Raw genomic sequence first — 5,957 nt, 5'->3', positions numbered from 1 at the left:
AGACAATGGACCAGCATATACCTCTCAAAAATTCCGACAGTTTTGTCGGCAAATGGATGTTACCCATCTAACTGGCCTACCTTATAACCCTCAAGGACAGGGCATTGTGGAACGTGCCCATCGTACACTCAAATCATATCTGATTAAACAAAAGGGGAGTATTGAGGATGTTCTACCCTCGGTACCAAGAGTTGCTGTATCCATGGCACTTTTTACCCTTAATTTCTTGAACTGTGATGCCCAAGGCCACACTGCGGCTGATCGCCACAGTTTAGAGCCTGATAGGCCAAAAGAAATGGTAAAATGGAAAGATGTCTTGACTGATCTCTGGAAAGGCCCGGATCCTATTCTTATAAGATCCAGGGGAGCTGTGTGTGTTTTTCCACAGGAGGAAGAAAACCCCCTGTGGATCCCTGAAAGACTCACTCGAAGAGCTCCTTCACAACTCCAGAATAAGAAGGATGGAGGCCAAGTGGGTGATGAAGACTCTCCTACTCGGGATGATGGTTCCTAGTATGATGGGAGAGTTACGGTGGGCCATCATGTCTACCTTCCCCCTACCGATGCCAGTGATGCAGAATGCCCAGGTGTTCCCTAGATTTTTCACAAATAATAGAGAGTTGGGGCTTGCCTTTTTGCCTTTAGATCCTCAGATACAGAGTTTTCAGGATGAGAGAACCTTGTCATTAGTAGGAAGCTTGTGCTTTACTGTGATTTCTTCATTAAAGGATAATTTTATTCATATGGATCCAGAAAGATCTAATGCTAATCCTTTTGAATTAATGGAAGCTGTACTGATCTTTCTCCTATGATAGTGAGAAGGGACAGATTACTTTTGATTGGAAAGGGGCATTAGGCAACAGTCTGAGTGAGGGACAGAGCTCTGGATCATCTGATTGGTCCTCCTCCAATGTTAAGTATACCCCTTTTAAGAGAACTAATTATTCAGCTGCCCTTTATTTGGGTTGTGAGTAATGATACCTTAGGTAAGAATCAGAAAGAAATAAATTGTTCTGCTTAGAATTGTTTTTATGCATTATGCTGGGATGCTATTAAGCACCCTTTTGCTTTGGTAATGCGCATGCCTCGATTTATTCCAGCTCCTGTTGAGGCGCCAAGTAATTTGAGTTTGTTTAGGGAAAAGCGAGATTTTTGGGATCTCTGCTATTATTGTGGGCCTGATAGCCACCGCCGCGGTTACTGCTTCGGTTACCGCCTCGGCCCTTGCACTTTCTGCCACTGTGCAGACAACTCAAACCATTAATGAACTATAGGCCACTGTGACCATGGTCCTAGATAAACAGGCCACTGCCAATTCTCAGATACAAGGAGGCCTGATGTTGGTAAACCAACAGATTAATTTGGTTCAGGAACAATTGGATATATTGTGGCAGATGGCCAAATTGGGATGTGAACAAAGTTGCCTGGCCTTTGTGTCACTTAGTACAATATGAGAATTTTACAAGAGCAGCTAACCTGTCAAAAGCTCTGTCTCAACATTTATTACAGAATTGGACTTTTGAGTTTGAGCAGACACTCCGTGAGTTGAGAATGGCGATCCTGCAAGTGAATTCGACGCATCTGGATCTTTCTCTGATGGAAGACCTCTCCCCCTGGATTTCATCTGCATTTTCTTATTTTAAGGAATGGGTGGGGGTAGGATCATTTAGCCTAGTTCTCTGCTGTGGAATAGTGTTGATGCTTTGGATGGTGTGTACGCTCAGAGCCCAAACAAAAGGAGAAAGTGGTGGTGGCACAAGCACTTGCTGCCTTAGAACACGGAGCATCCCCTGACATTTGGTTAACCATGTTAAAGCAATAGGTCGCTGGCCTCCCAGCTCTTGCACCCCACGAGGCTAGTCTCATTGCACGGGATAGAGTGGGTAGGCTTCAGCAGCCCAAGGAGTTGCAAGGCTAAGCACTGCACAGGAGAGGTCTGCGGTATAACGACTTTCTCCTGGGAGATAAGTCATCTTGCATGAAGGTTCTATGTCATGATCTCCTTCCCCCAGAAAAAAGACATCGGACTGGTCAGGACTTCCTCTGGGGATAAGACCCTGGAGAGGAGCTTTGTACATGTTCCGAATTTGCACATGGGGATTTGACCTCTATCTCCACTCCAAAGTTGTGGGTGTCCTATTGCTTCAAAAATAAATGAATAGGGGAGATGTGAGGAGCCGCCCTCGCTATCGCTATTGCCGTTAGAAGATGGCGCTGACATCCACTGTCAGTTGGAGTTAACTGTCGCTGTCAGTTGGAGTTAACTGTCGCTGTCAGTTGGAGTTAACTGTCGCTGTCAGTTAGAGTTAACTGTCGCTGTCAGTTAGAGTTAACTGTCGCTGTCAGTTGGAGTTAACCGTTTAAACTGTGCCTCTCCCGTGACGTCATCTGGGGTGATGTGCAAACCACCAATCCCGGCTCTACACATCTCACTCGGAGCTCCTAGGCTTATATAAGGGGCTGGGTTTCTTAGCTTGGGGTCTCCCTCTAAGAAGCTGATCATCTATCTCTCAAGATGCATTAAAGCTTTACTGCAGAAGGATCCGAGTGTTCTGCGTCGTTCTTGCTGGCGAGACGGTAGCGCGGGACATCTTGTTTTGTTGCTTGACTCCTCCTCAGTGTTGCCTGATCCTTATGTGGAGGTGCTGAGGAGCCAGTCCTTCATCCAGGGCTTAATGCATCTAAGCAGAATGCACTCAGGAATGGGGGAATAGTTCCCCTGTGTGAGCATTCACTCCATTTTACCTGCTGTACGCAACTGTACAGAAGGGTTAAGTATCCCTGGGCTGATCCTAAAGAAAATGAAATTTATATTCATTTCTATTTCATGATTCATGTCTTCTTACTAGACAATCCTCCATATATTTGAAAATTCAACACCCACTATTCTCTCTAAAAATAAAATAAAATAAAATGGTAGAAAAATCCCCTGTGATATTGCACAGGGGAATTTTGTTGTCACACAACACAGCCTGGACAGAACAGATTCTCCCTTATATCCAACATTGACCAAGCAGATTTATATAATGTATTCTGGGTACATCTTAAGTATTAAAGATGATTCTTAAAAGGTTTCTTTTGTTACCCAGCTGCCATGTGATACTAGAAAATTATTATTAATGCATAATTAGGTCCTAATTGCTGGAAGCAGCTCAAGGCATGTTTACCAACAGGAAAGTGAGTTTGAGGAAACCATTTGCATAAACTGAAAGCTATGAGTACATTCCCTGACAATAAGATACAGATTTACAGATGTAAAGAGAAATTTTGGTGTCTTACTCTCTGTCAGAGGAAAACAAGCCAATGGGACTGGTCCAATACCAAGTTCCTGTAATTGTTCAAACAACCAGTTATAGTGGGCATTTTTATCTCTGAATTAGTATGAAGATTCTTTCTTACTAAACTGTACTTTTAATTGATAAAATAATATTAGTTTAATTAGAAGCTGATTATTAAGATTAAATATAAGGACATTGTAGGTGGAGATCTATGTACCCATAGGGCTGGTCATGCATATTTGGGTGTGGTCACAGGTATATAGAGTGTTCAGACCTTTGGTTCTCAGCTTTCTTAGCTCATCATGGAAGACATTTCTCCCTCAATAAAATATCATATGACATCTTTATTTTGTGTAGCTTAATATTTCCACATTGGGAAATGTCATACATCTAGGGACTATGTGTATCATCTAAGGAGCTGTATAGGTTGCAGCTCAGATTAATGATTAAAAAATGATTTAAGGCTGCGAACTGGTGATACATGCCTATAATCCCAGCACCCAGGAGGCAGAGGCAGCCAGATATCTGTGAGTTTGAGGCCAGACTGCTCTTCAAGAGCTAGTTCCAGGACAGCCTCTAAAGTCACAGAGAATCTCTGTCTCAAAAAACCAAAAAAAAAGAAAGAAAGAAACATATAACAAAAGAAAGAAAATCATCTAGGTTGGCACAAATTCTTTCAAATTGATGTCAAAAGATGAATGAATAGGTTGTGGTGTGCAACATAGCTGAAACAAAGACTTTGCATGACCTCATGTTACACTAAGATATATATATTGAGCATGCACACTAAAGTTTTAAAGTAGAGCTGACTGTTTGGTTTTCATAGGAAACAGTTTAGGTTTGTGATTCCTTTTGATTCCTCATAAGATTACATTTAAAAATAAGAAATAAAGCTGTTAATCCTTTGTTTCTAATTGCAAAATACATTGATGTTGACACTGTGTTAATCTTTCACAAGTTGCTTGGATATGAATATATCTGGGTTCATGGGACAACTTGACTTTCAAATGTGATATGTAAAATATTTCATCCTGTAAGAGATATCGAAAGCATCTTTTACTTGTTTTCATTGTAATCATTAATGTGAATAACCATATGGAACCACAGTTTAATTTCTATATTACCAGAAAGATTTTGTTGATATATACAAGCTGTAGAGTAAAAATAAAGAGAAAATGGGAAGTTTAAAGGTGGAATTAGAAGAAAACATCAAGAATGAGAGAATTAGGAAGAAAACATTAAGAGAGTTATAAGCAAAACAGCAAGAGAGACAGGAAGCACATTTCTGATAGAGATAATTAAAGCAATAAGCAACTGCACCAGAAGACGAAGAAACAAAAATCATAAGGTAAATATTAAGACATAGTATGAAAGTACCTTTTCCCTTATGCGTGTGGATAAAAAAGTCTCATGCTTTTAATTCCTTCATTCTGGAGGCAGAAGCAGGCAGATCTCTGTGATTTCAAAGCCAGCCTGGTCTAGAGAGTGAGCTCCAGGACAGTCTCCAAGGCAATACAGAGAATCCCTGTCTCAATAAACCCAAACCGAAACCAAAAAGTCTGAGTTTGCTCATTCTTTGGATTCTTTTTGAGCCCTGTGCTGCTGGAGGCTGGTATCCAAGCAGTATTCGTTGAGGTAATGGAAATTCCCTGTGCCACACTTATCCAAATATTGGACCCTGTTGCCAAAGATTCCTGTGAAATATCTGTGGAGGCTTCAGATAATTTAAGAAAAGAAAGAAAACAAATTACCTGAGTTAAGATCTTATACTCATAGTTTCAAACACTGATGGGGTCTTCTTCTGAGGAAAACAAGAACACTGACTGTTTAATAATTGTGTACTCCAGTACATGACACTACTCTTGGAATCCCCACCAGACTTTGAGTCTAGTTAGAGAAATCATCTGTCATCAAAACTATTATCTTCTTTCCTGATGATGACTTGAAGGTGCTTGTCCATGACTATCACTAGTTGAAAGTTTAAATCAGTACATTGGAGCTCCACTAGTTACTTTACATAAAATGATTTGTGGCCATACCAGTTATCGAAGACAGAAGACATGATTGATCTGACAGTGTATCTCACATTAGGAAATCCTAAGTCCACCATCATACACATGAGCAATCAGTTGATGTACTTTTCCAACTGGCTTGTCCATCCTGTGCTCTGTAGAGAAAGAGGGATTGTCACTGCTGGATAAAGAATATTAAAAAATATATTGGCCTTCCTAAGGATTATTTTGCTTCCAGTAGAAATTGTCCTCCATATCCAGCATTTTGAACTCAGTGTATGACAAATGATCTTAAGACTAGTGTAGACTATTGATGTTTGGATGACACAACCACAACTCAGTGCTATCTGAGTCTGCATAGTACAACTCCTGTTTCTAAATTGAAAAAATATACATATAGTTAGATTCCTTTGCAGAAATGGTGATACAAACTTAGTATTAGAGTTCTCATGAAATAAAAGAAAGTATGTATGGCTGTGGATGAAACTTCTTGTTTCTATGCTAATTGACCAAAATTAATTAGATAAAACCTTGGTATTGGTGGGGAAATTGTTGGAACAAATCTCAGTCCTCTGCGTACTTCTGACCTTGCTATCAGCACTGGCTGAGGATCTAATTCTTATTCTGGTGAACAGAGGCTGCCTCATAAACTAAATTTAGATTACTC

The sequence above is a fragment of the Mesocricetus auratus genome, unplaced genomic scaffold (assembly GCF_017639785.1).
Source record: "Mesocricetus auratus isolate SY011 unplaced genomic scaffold, BCM_Maur_2.0 contig_4858_pilon_obj, whole genome shotgun sequence".
Lineage (NCBI taxonomy): Eukaryota > Metazoa > Chordata > Mammalia > Rodentia > Cricetidae > Mesocricetus > Mesocricetus auratus.
This window is presented reverse-complemented; position numbering follows the sequence as displayed.